Below are 12,988 nucleotides of genomic sequence, written 5' to 3' on the forward strand. Positions count from 1 at the left end.
AATTGCAAGTCATTCTATCAAGAAGTTTGTTTTATACAGCTGTCCGAAGCAAAAGTGTTGTCTGTATCCCTCGAAATGGATAAAATTGAGTATCGTGCGGTTAAAAAATTCTTTCTAAAAGAAGGTTTAACGCCAAAAGAAATTCATTCGAAGTTCATAAAAGTTTAGGGGCACTCTTCTCCTTCGTTTTCGACAATTAAGAAATGGGCTGCCGAGTTTAAACGTGGCCGTACCAGCCTTGAAGATGATCCACGTGAAGAATGTCCAAAAAGTGTAACAACACCAGAAATCATTGATCAAGTGCAGGATATGGTATTGGATGACCGCCGAGTCAAAGTGCATGAAATTTCTGAGACTATAGGCATTTCAAAAGAACATGTAGGATATATTTTGCATGAAGAATTGCAAATGGAAAAGCTTTGCTCAAGATGGGTGCCGCGCTTGCTTACAGCAGATCAAAAACGAACTCGCATGAAAATCTCTGAACAGTGCTTGGAGCCTTTTAACAAGAATAAAACTGATTTTGTGCGTCGATTTATTACTATGGATGAGACTTGGATTCACCATTACACACCAGAATCCAAACAGCAGTCAAAACAGTATACAGAAGTTGGTTGTTCAGCGCTAAAGAAGACAAAATCGGTTCCATCAGCAGGAAAGGTCATGGCATCGGTGTTTGGGGATGCTAAAGGCATTTTATTTATTAATTATCTTGTAAAGGATAAAACAATAACCACCTGGGAATATTATTCCGATTTTTGAGAAAAAACCCGGCTTGCAGAAATAGAAATCATCTTTCATCAGGACAATGCACCTGCCCACAAAAGTGTTTTCTGCAAAATTAATGGATCTGCACTATGAATTGTTGGAACATCCACCCTATTCCCCAGATTTGGCTCCCTCTGACTTCTATCTCTTCTCAAAATTAGAACTCGTTCCCGCTGGTCAGCGTTTTTCTTCGAATCAAGAGGTGATTACAGCTGTACAGGAGTATTTTGCAGATCTTACTAAGAACCACTACAGGGACGGGATAATGGCGATGCAGCATCGCTGGAATAAATGTATTAGTCTTAAGGGAGATTATGTTAAATAAATAAAAATAATTTTGAAATTATAAATTCGTATTTTCATTGTTAGGCCGAAAACTTTTCAGATTACCCTTGTAGATATGTATAAAGTTAAAAAATTCTCTAACACTTTTTATTTTTCAAAAGGAGTAGAATAGCGCTTTAGCCGTAATTAACTTTATGAAGACAGTTTGGCAGCCAGTCTCCATCTTTCAACTGAACCAAGGCTTTACAGGAAGAGAGAGTTCAAAGACAACTACTGCCATCTGTTAACCTTAAAACATAACAATCATATAATTGTGTATAATAGTATGAGTGTGTGAGGTCTACGGTTAAATTTTTGAGAAGCGGTGTTAAAACCCAAGTTTTAAAACGCAAACACTTCTTCCTTGAAATCAACTTTAAATCTTACTGGCCTTATTATCAGGATGGAGGGTGGATTGATTAAAATCCCACGTTTAGTATCTACAACATGGTTTCTGGATCATCTTATCCCTTAGCCCATCCCCGTACAAAATTTCACATAAATGAACAACAGTTTTCAATTATATCAAAAGTTTTTGTTTTTAGGCTTTTTCTACCAGCAGGCGATGATCTAACCTGTTTAATTTTTAGGTATTAAAAGTAAGGAAAGAAATGTCAGTTTTCTAGTTTAATGTTAATTGGTTTTGTGAATAATTTTTCAATCTTTTCATTGAAAAAATTATTAAAACATACTTAAAAAATAATAAAGTCGATTGGATAATGAATGAGCAGATTTAATGGCTTATCAAAGATCTTTGACAGGCCGCATTTTCTTATTAGAGAAGTATTTTTATTGCTATAAGTATTGCTGTAGGAGTTGTCAAGTGCTATTAGACCCAAGGTTCTATGGCTTTTTTGTATATATTTTAGGCTATCACCTATTTAGATTAAAAATGCTCTGAAAAAAGCAAAATGAAGCAAGATAAGTCAACCTGTCTACGGTTGAAGAGGAACTGATTTTTTAAAAAAAAAAAAAAAAAACTCAAACTGAAAGCATAAACATAGAATTGGATTGTAGTTTCATAAAAATGAGAGAAAAATACCTGTAAGAAATAGTTTTTCATATCGCACTGGATTCTTTATAGCACACACGCACCTTGCATACGAGAATAATGCATTTTATGAGGCCACTTTAAGTGTCAATTATTGATGGATTCTGTAACTTCAATTTCCTTATTCAAAGAAAAAAAAATCGTGAAAATTCAATTTTCTTCGGAACTTTGAAACAAAAAAAAAAGTTCTTTCAAATATCTCACTTCGAATGTAAGACAGTATTTGTAAAAATATATATCTATAATTAATCTATTAATTATATATATATATAATTATATATATATATATATATAATATATATATATATATAATTAACACAAAATAATCTATAATTAAATATTTATTTTATTATTTATTATTATTATTTTTTTTATTTCACATTTAATGTAATTTTATGAAAAATGTAGCTAACTATTGTATTGATTGCGAAATTACGATATATCTCTGCAAAATATAAAAAAATATTTTCGAAATTAAAATAGATTTCAACAAATCTTTAGATCAGAGATAAAAAAAATAAATAAATAACAGCTGATTGCAAAATTAGCTTCCGGTTTATTAACAATGGACCACGAGAGGGCACTGCCTATTTTCCAATTAAAGGAAAACGACAACAAACGAAATTCGACTAAACTTGCCAACAAAAGCAGCCGATTTAAACCTTATTTGACAGGTTTGTCTCTAATTTTAGGGGTATCATAATTCCCTCGTGGAATTTTCAATGAAGAAATAATTCAGAGTTAAATTTTTATTAGTATTAATAACTTTTATTAGTATTAATACCAAAAGATTATTGGATAAATTTTAGACAATTCATAAAATACTAAAATGGCAGCAGAATTACAGGCATATGGAACTTTTATTTAACCTCTTCGACATCTTCTTGTATAAAGATACCTGTGGGACCTCCATAATTATACAAAAACATGTATGCCATAATGAAATAATTATTATTTATTAATCAGTAAATTTCGTAAACATCATTAGTGTGAGTAGAAGAACAAAAATACAAATTTGAATAGTGAAGAAATGAGTGCGTTAAAAGGAAAAATAATAATTATTTCACTTTAATATATAACTTCTATAATTTCTTCTTCAAGTCATTTCGACCTCTTAATTCTTATGATCAGCTAGAAAAGGATTGAAATAAAATTGTGAGTACACTTTTTGGATGTTTTTTTTTTTTTTTAAATCTAGTGAACCGAATCACGACTTGTGACTTTTTTTTTAAAATAAACATAAGTTGTTCTTCACACTTATTACTAATAAATATTTTGAAAATGTGGGATCTATTGAACAACTAAACTTTGTTTCTGTTATCACATTATTTACAAGTGGCCACATAAATTAATGCAAAACTTATAGACTAATATCAATATTATTAGCACTCTCAAATGGCTATTAATACAAATAAATAAATTCCTTAACGACTTTTATTCCTCAAAGAGAATAGCGGAAGCTGCTTAACCCTGAGTTTAGAAAACCTGAAGGGTAGCCAATTTTCATTTTTAGCCAATCACATATACCTGGCCCAAGATTAACAATGATTTTAAACGAAATCCGGGGAGAGAGAGCTCGTCAAAAATTTCCACCATCTCGTGGTCCTAGCCTAACTTTATATACAGTATACTGTCTGTAATAGTACGAGTTGCACAGTCAATTTTGTTAGGTTATTAATATCTTAATAAAATAAAACAAACTATTAAATTCCTATTTCAACTCTATATCATTTATTCGTATTGTTTCAGAAAGGGTTTTAATTTTTTTTTTTTTTTTTTTTTTTAACGAAACAATTTACAGTGAGATAAATTGAAGAATCTATTCAGCAGCATTTTTTTTTTTTATCGTTGTTTCTTCTTTATTCGCTTGTGTACATCAGGGCTTACTCTTTCTGAAAATGTCAAGTACGGTATTAGAGGTGTTATTAATGGTTTAAATCCTGTTTCAACGAAAAGCAGTATATATCAGCTATGGTAGATTGAACAGTGAAACAAAAAATGATAAAATATGGGACCTACAGGGTTCGGCACTAGAAGCTCTTCTATTTTTAATCTCTGTTAATTAATCTCTGTGAGCACATCTTATTTGGAAGAAAGACGGTTCGCTGATGACACGGCATTCATGTAATATACTAAGGCTTTCGAATATCACGTTAACCTTGATATGATCATGATATGATCAAACTAAATACACAGCGTAGCAAAAAAAAGGGTCTTAAAATTAACGTTGATAGAACTACATATATTTACTTCAGCTTAACAGATGCGCTAGATCAACAATCTAAGTATACAAATGGCATGCGAAGAATCGTAATGATATCCAAAACTACAGCTGTAGATTAGTAAAAAAAAAAGAAATCGATAAAGTATTTAGGTCTCCTCAGTGACTTGTTATTGCGGAAGTGGAACTTCCATATCTTCTCTTTGATACATAAGATGGAATTTGTTATGAACAGAATATATTATGCTAAAATCTATATTAGCAAAGTATTTTTACAATGTCTTCAGTTATATTTTCGACTACCAATGGCTATAGATTTTGGCACATAGAGGCATGTGGGATGCTCCTTTCAGGAGTTTTTTCTTTCTGTTCTTTATGTTACTTTTAATATTTATCCTATTAGTCTAATATTATCACTTGCGTATTATTATATGTATTGTATTATATTTCTATTCTTGTTTGGATTACTAGAATGCTTGTGTTATAATTTCGATTTGTTTATAATTTTTTGTGATATTCCAAATATTTATTTACATTCATTAAACCGATTGAAGGTTCCTACAATGTTTTAGTTTTAATAATGATAATCTATAATAATGATAGTCCACATGTGCTACTGCAGACAAAACAAGTCGACCTTTTTGTTCATAGATATGAGCGATATATCTACAAAACAAAAACAGAATTCGTTTGTTACTGCTAAATTGTTTTTGTAGTTAGCCCATTGTTGTAAAGCGATGCAAAATCGAACTACGAACCCTGAAGCTGGAAATCTGTGCATGGCAAATATGCAAATCAAAATTAGCTTCCTGTTATTGTTAGAAAAATAATGAAAACATTTCGTTTAACGAGCTGCATACCCAATCATTAGCAAGAACCAAATCCCTATCAAGCCGTCATCATTTTACTCGGCAACAGCTGCAGTTGAATGTGTTTTCCAATCGCTGCACAAGCTTAAAATCATTACTAGAACTTAATTAGGAAAGAAAATGCCGAATACTTTTAATTATATGAAATCAAATCTCATCACGGTAAGAAAAACAAAACAAAGCAGTCTCCAAATGCATAAAAGTAATGGGCTAATTGGACTAGAGAAATATTGGGATCTTTCTGTCAACACACAAGACGGTTTTTAGCATCTGCTGATGTAAGAAGAGATTTTGAATACGAGTACTTAAATCAAGGAGGTATAAAATGATCGTATTTTTGGTTCCAGAGAAATCACTTCAGCATTTTAGGAAAGAACTATTTTAAGGAAACAATTATTTTCTGAGTTTTCAGGAAGGGAAAATCCCCTGAGGGATTTTCGTCCTGCAAAACAAGCGAACCAACCAGAACAAACACACACGATTCACAGACAACAATACACTAGCGTCTTAGTTGATTCAGGCGTAAGTCAAATTAACCCACACTATCTCACACGAGCAGGACCAGTTGTTGCCAAGGGAACGTTACGTCACATTTACGTACTCCAAGAATTGAAACTATTTTATTATGTAGAGAGAGAGACAAAGGTGATCGGAACGAAGCAATTCAGAAATTTCCTGAAACAAAACAATAAACAAATGATCTCCGAGATCATTCGTAATCTCACTAAGCGACCATTTTTCTAATTGGCAAAAATCTACCGCCAAGTACAACCGCTGTACTACCTGAAATCAAATAGGCCAAAGACAAATATTATATTATTAAATTGAATTGAAAATTTTCAATTGAATTGAAAGCCATCAATGTAGGAAAGATGCGTCTTTCAAAAGTGTTTAAACGTACAGAAACTTAAAGATCAAAAACCCCAGAACATCGAACCTTATATTCTTATAAGGACTGGCTTAAAGGGGCGAAGCAAGAATGCTTTTCATCTTCCCCGTTGTCTGTAGAGGACAGCGTAGGGATAAAGTGTTATTGAGCTATAAAGCTCTGATCATGGTAGGAGGGTAACAGCAATAGTCGAGCCTCAGAACTTCATTGGCTACATTGCCATCCATTACCCTCCAAGGGTATTAATCACCGCATCTCATAGTCGATCCGGAACATCGAACCACCACCACCAACAACAACGTTACTGGCTTGCTGGGTGAAGCATAAAATGCTTTTTGTTTTCCCCTTTGTGTCGAGAAGCTTGGTGGGGGGGGGGGGGATTGTGAGCCTTATGCTCGCACTTTGTGAACTATGGAGTTAGCTCTGTTCTGCTGAGAGCAGGATTTCCTTGGGTCTTTTATGTTTGTGATAGTCATGTTCACTATAACTGGAAGTTTGTCTGATTTGTGGGTTAGGAGGAGAGTGTGCCTTGCTGATGAACTTTTCCGCATGGTCATGAAGGCGAGAATTGATATCTGGGGTTCCGGTTTCTCTGTGGATCTGCGTGTTTCTGAAGAACCATGGGGCGTCCAGTATCATCCGCAGACACTTATTTTGTATCCTCTGTAGTTTCAGGATGTTAGATTTGGATGTGTGACTCCATGCCGAGGATACATATGTGATTACTTGTCGTATTACTATCTGATATAGTAACAGCTTGTTGCGTGTATCCAATTTGCTGTTGCGGTTGATCAGGGGACAGAGTTGGGCTATGGTTCTGGATGTCTTTGTGCTTATGAGCTTGATGTGGCTGTTGAAATTCAGCTTTTTGTCCAGCTGTACTACTCCAAGGTATTTGGTTTCTGTCTGCCATGGCATCTTTTTTCCGAGGAGTTGAATGTCATCTTGGATGAAGGCTTTGCGTCTGGTGAATAGTATAGCTGAGCTTTTGAGGGGGTTTACTTGTATCCTTCAGTCCGAGAACCATTTCTCTAGCTTTGTTATGGTGTCCTGGAGACGACTGATCGCCAAGCGTGGGCGGAGAGATCTTGTCATTATGGCTGTATTATCTGCATATAGGGCTGTGATGGTAGTCCTCAGGTTCTGTGGAATGTCGGCCACGTAGATTGTGAAAAGTAAAGGAGCCAACAGGGATCCCTGTGGTACTCCTGCCCAGATTTGGCACCTAGTTGAGATGGTGCCATTTATTTTTATCTGCAAGGATCTGTCAGTGAGGTATGATTTTATTAGACGGGTAAGGTTTGTTGGAATGTTGGCCTATATGAGTTTGTAGAGTAATCCTTGATGCCATAGCTTGTCAAAGGCCTTGGCAATATCCAGAAAGACTGCAGCTGTGTGAAGGTTCCAGTTTTATCCTTGAGTGATGTGCTCCACTAGTCGGTGTATTTGTTGCACTGGCGGAAGCCAAATTGTTCGTTTGGAATTATTCCTAATTGGTCTGATTTTTCTCGAAGTCTTGAAAGGATGATTTTTTTCAGAAATCTTTCCAATGTTGGAAAGCAGGCTTATCGGATGGTAGCTTTGCGGGAGTTGTGGATTGTTTCCTGGCTTTTTTATTGGTATGATGTTGGCTGTTTTCCATGCAGTGGGGAAGTGTTGTATCCTCAATATTGCATTGGTTATGTTAACCAGGTGCACAATAGCCTTTCGAGGAAGTAGTTTGATGATTCTGTTTGTAATTCCATCTGGACCTGGAGCTTTTTTGTTGTTTAGATGTTTTATGATGTTGGTTATTTCTGTTGGAGTAGTGGGAGTGATGCTGTCAGGTTTATCTGTGGTCTGTCTTAAGGTACGCTTGACCTGTTGGTGGACTTTATATACGTGGGTGATGTTTATGTTGTCATATGATGGGCTGCATTGTTTTTCTAGGTTGTCTGCTATTGCTTCTGCTTTTTCTGTATCAGTATGCCCAGTTCCATGTGCAGTTTGCATGGGGAGTAGAGGGTTGTATTTGGTGCGCAGGATCTTCAGAAATTTCCATATTGTGTGATCTTCTGGGTCGAGTGATGACAGTTTATTGTCCCAATCCTGATTCCTGTGGTTTTGAAGTGCGTTTCTGACTTGGTTGTTCAAGTTGTTCAGTGTTTTCTTGTCCTGTGGGACTCTTGTGTTGTGGCATCTTTTCCTGGCTTTGTTTTTTTGTTCTGATGAGGTCCGTGATGTTTTCTGGGAGCCGTCTGGTTATGTGGTTGGTTGTGGTTTTAGCGACTGCTTCTAGTGCTTTTTTGATTTGGTTTGTTAGATTGCTTACTGCTTCATCTATTTCTTCTTTTTTTGTGGATGATGGGTAGAGGGCCAATGTATTCCGGTAGGATTTTAGCTAGCCTATCCCATGATATGAAGGTGTGCTGGAGGGCCAGTTGGTCTTGCGTGCCAAGATTGATCAGGATTGGGTTGTGGTCAGATGATAGTTCATTGATCGTCTTTAGTTGGTATTGATAACTGATGTTTTTAAGGATAGCTATGTCAAGTATATCTGATCTGTCATGAGGACTGTAATGAGTGTGCTCAGTGGGTCCTGCTACCACAACTGAGTTAAGTGTTGAATAGCTGTGTAGTATGTGTCCACATCTGTTGTTGGTGGTGCTGAACCAGGCTGTGTGCTTGGAGGTTAAGTCTCCTGCTATGATGGTGGGGTTTGTGGTGCCAAGGACAGCATCCAGGTCTGCTTTCAGTAAAGGGTTGCTTGGTGAGTTATAGGCAGCATATATCGTGAGACTTCCTGCGTTGCTTGTGTGGCCTTGTATTCCTGTAATTTCCAGGTTGGTAGTCTGCGGGTTGGATATGGCATTGTGGTGGAGGTACGGTCTGATATAGATGGCAGTGCCACCCCTCTGGTGCTGAGTCTATCGGTTCGGTACATTGTGTGTCCCCTCACTTTTGGGTTGTTACAGGGGTCTCATGTGGGTCTCGTGGATTAATATTGTCAGGGTTGTATCTGAGTGCAAATTCCTGCAGTTCTAGTGTTTTGCTGGAGAAGCCGTTGGAATTCCAGGCTGCAATTAGAAGCGAGTTGGGTTTTACTTTTGTTTTATTCATTGTTGAGTGCTGTCAGTATGGAATGGGTTCCTTGCAGGAATCTCTTTGTGGAGGATGGCGTTGGATTTGTTCTGCTGAATTCCTGATGCATAGTGGCTAGTGAGGCAGTCAGTATTGCTGTGATGTTGGGGCCTGTTTGATTGCTCTGTATTGTGTCCTTTGAGCAGGCTGCTTCTGCATAGGTCTTGGTGGGAGGTTGATCCCTTTCCTGACTTTTGTGGATAGGGTTTTGTTGGTTTCATGACTGGTCAGCTGAGATGCATTGAGTAGTCCAGATTAGGGGAGGTTGGACGGGTCTTGTAGTTCCGTGATTTCTGGGGTGGATTGCATCCTTTGTAGCTTGCTGGGTGGGGACCTCCACAGTTGGCTGGTGCGGTTCTTGGTTTTGTGCATGTAATGGTTTGATGTTTCTCACTACACTTCAGGCATCTGAACTCGGCTTTGCATAGTTTTTGGGCATGGCCAAACTTTTGGCAACGATGGCATTGCCCTGCTGATGCCCTTTTCCTGAGTGGTTCTGTTGTTATCTTTAGTCCACAGACCGTGGGTATGTCGTAAATTCGTCTTTGCATGTTCTGGATCTCGACTAATACTAATGGCATCGGTCATTTATCGGATCTGAGCATCCGGCTGACTTTGATTGGTGTTAGGCCCTGCTCGGTGAGGTCTGCCGCGATCTCCTCGGAGGTAATGCCTTCAGTAACACCTCGGAGTACAACCTTGAGATTTCTTTCTCTGCTTAGTGCGAAGGTGTGGTACTGTAGTTTGTTGTTGTCCATTATTTTTGTTATCCCTCTGTAGTCTGTGACTGTTGTTGAATTTGTACACCATCGTGTTTCTGGCCCAGGAGTAGTCAATGTTATGTTCTCTCAGGTTTCGTGCAACTGTGGTCCATTTTTCTTTTCACGGAGAATTACCGGGGGGATCTTTTCCTATTTTACCGGTACTGTTTGTGGGGGTGTTTCGTTTTCCATATGATCATCCTCGGTTCTGGTTCTTTTACTCGTGTGTTCTTCTGTGAGGTCTGTCTGACTGTTGTTCTCAGGTAGGGAGACGGTCGAGTTGTTGATCTCTTCAGCTTCGTCCTCGATATCTTCAGGTTCGTCTGGTTGTGTGTACAGGTTTAGGAAACCTGGCCATTCCGTATCGAATTTTTTAAGTAATAATTTAAATAGTTTTAGTGCTTGATCTTTATTTAGATGCTGTAGAAGATCATTAAGGTTATCCATGTCTGTTCTGTTCGTTGATAAGTCTAGTAGAGAGTGATTGGGGAAATTGCGTATGAGCGCAAGTAGATCCTTTAGAGCTGCGATATCCTCTACAGAATTTCTGCTGGCAGGTCTTCCAGCAATATCGATCGATTAGCTAAATGCGCGAAGCAATAGCAATTATATTTCACAATACAAAGAACGCTTTAGTAATTTGATCCCCGGCAAACAAGAAATGATGGCGGCTCGCGTTTTGATCAGTGTGATATTTGTGGATTTCCGAATGATATATAAATAATAAATAAAGGAACATCGAACAGGACGCAGGACATATATGGCGCAGAGGGTGAAGCTTGACGCTTTTCATATTCCCTGTTGTCTGTTTCGGGAGCAGTGATGGGAGAGATTTGTGAGCTATTTTAGCTCTCCCTGAGTGGGCAGAAGTGGTTATTCGTCGTTGGGTGTTAGGATGGCTTTCGGTCTTTTATGTTTCCAGTAGTCATTACGGTCATAGTTTCCGGCTTGTTGTATCAGTTGGTTTGGATGGATAGATGTCTTCATAAAGAATTTTTCTGCTAGGGAGCGTAGCAGTGGAGAGATGTAGGGGATATTTATGTCCCGGTGGATCTGGGCGTTCCTGATGAGCCACGGGGCGTCCAGTATCATTCGCATGTTTGTCTTGCGATGTATGGCTACAGGCTGGGGAGGCGTATATGACTGTGGGACGGATCACTGTCTTGTACAGTAGTATTTTATTTGTTGAGCTTAGTTTGCTGTGTCTGTTGATCAAGGGGTATAGCTGGGCGATAACTTTTGAAGCTTTGGTGCATATGCTCTTGATGTGGCTGTTGAAGCATAATCGCTTATCGAGAAGTGTTCCTAGGTATTTTGCTTCAGTTTTCCAGGGAATTTTAGAGTTGAACAGGGTGATGTCTCCTTTGGGGGATGCTCGTCTTCTTGTGAAGAGTATCGTTGTACTTTTCTGGGGGTTTAATTGTAGTCGCCAGTCTTTAAACCATTTTTCTAGATTCAGGATAGTGTCTTGTAGTTTTTTTGGTGACGAGAAGTGGTTGACGAGATCTGGCTAGAATAGCCGTGTCATCAGCATAAAGGGCGATGGTGGATGTGAGAGGATTTTGAGGGATGTCTGCCATATAGATGTTGAACAGGATCGGGGCTGGCAGTGATCCTTGAGGAACTCCAGCGAGGATTTTCCGTTGGGTTGAGACTGTTTCATTGATTTTGACTTGCATCCTCCTGTTGGAGAGGTATGATTTGATCAGGTGTATCATGTTTAGTGGAAGGTTAGCGATGATAAGTTTGTAGAGGAGGCCTTGGTGCCAGATCTTATCGAAGGCCTTTGAGATGTCTAGGAAGACAGCTCCAGTGTGTTGATTCCAATTGAATCCTGTGGTGATATATTCTACCAGTCTATGGATTTGATGGGTGGTGCTGTGATTTTGACGGAAGCCGAATTGTTCTTCTTGAATGATATTTAATTGGTTGAGATGATCTTGGAGTCTGATGAGGATGATTTTCTCAGCTATTTTCCCTAAATTGGATAGCAGGCTGATAGGACGGTAATTTTCAGGTAGGTGTGGGTCTTTGCCTGGTTTGTGAATTGGGATGATGTCAGCTATTTTCCATGACTGGGGGAAGTGCTGCCATTTGAGGATGGAGTTTATGATGTTTGCTGATGTGCTATGGCTTTGCGTGGTAGTGCCTTGATGACTTGGTTAGTGATGCCATCCGGACCTGGGGCTTTTTTGATCTTGAGATGGTTGATGATGCCGATTATTTCGGTAGGTGAGGTAGGCATTATAGGACTTGGATTGACATCGGGACGATTTACTGTGAACCTGACTTTACGATGGATCTTGTATACGTGGCTGATGTTTAGGTTATCATATGCAGGACTGCATTGTTTCTCTAGGTTTCTTGCTATGGCTTTGGCTTTGTCAGCATCTGTGTATGCAAGGTGCTGTTCTGCTTGCAGAGGGGGGGGGGAGGGATTTGCGCTTGATCCTGAGGTTGTTTAGGAATTTCCATATAGAATGATCTGCTGTGGAGATGGAGGTGAGCTTGTTGTCCCATTGTTGGTTCCTGTGGTTCTGAAGAGCTTCTCGGACAGATTTGTTTAATCTGTTGAGGGCTGTTTTGTCCTGGGGAGCACGAGTGTTGTGATATCTTTTTCTTTGTCTGTTTTTTCCCTTATTAAGTCCATGATTTCTTCCGGGAGATGATTTTGTTTGTGGGTGATCGTGGATACTGTGGCTGCTGTTATGGCTTTATTGATTTGATTGGTGAGGTTCTTTATTGCCGTGTCTATTTCTTCCTTGGCTTTTATATGGGGAACCGGACCAATGTGTTCTGGTAGCACTCTCTTGAGTTTGGGGGGGGGGGGAGGTGACTGATCTTTGTTCCCTAAGTGAAGTAGGATTGGGTTGTGGTCTGATGATAATTCGTTCAGTGCTTGAATGCTGTGCTGGTATTTGATGTTGTGTAGAATGGCGATGTCTAGGATGTCGGCTGTGCCAGTTGGGCTGTGGTGGGTTGGTT

This window comes from Typopeltis vanoorti, chromosome 13, assembly GCF_054136105.1.
Source record: "Typopeltis vanoorti isolate ZY-2024b chromosome 13, IOZ_Tvanoo_1.0, whole genome shotgun sequence".
Classification (NCBI taxonomy): domain Eukaryota; kingdom Metazoa; phylum Arthropoda; class Arachnida; order Uropygi; family Thelyphonidae; genus Typopeltis; species Typopeltis vanoorti.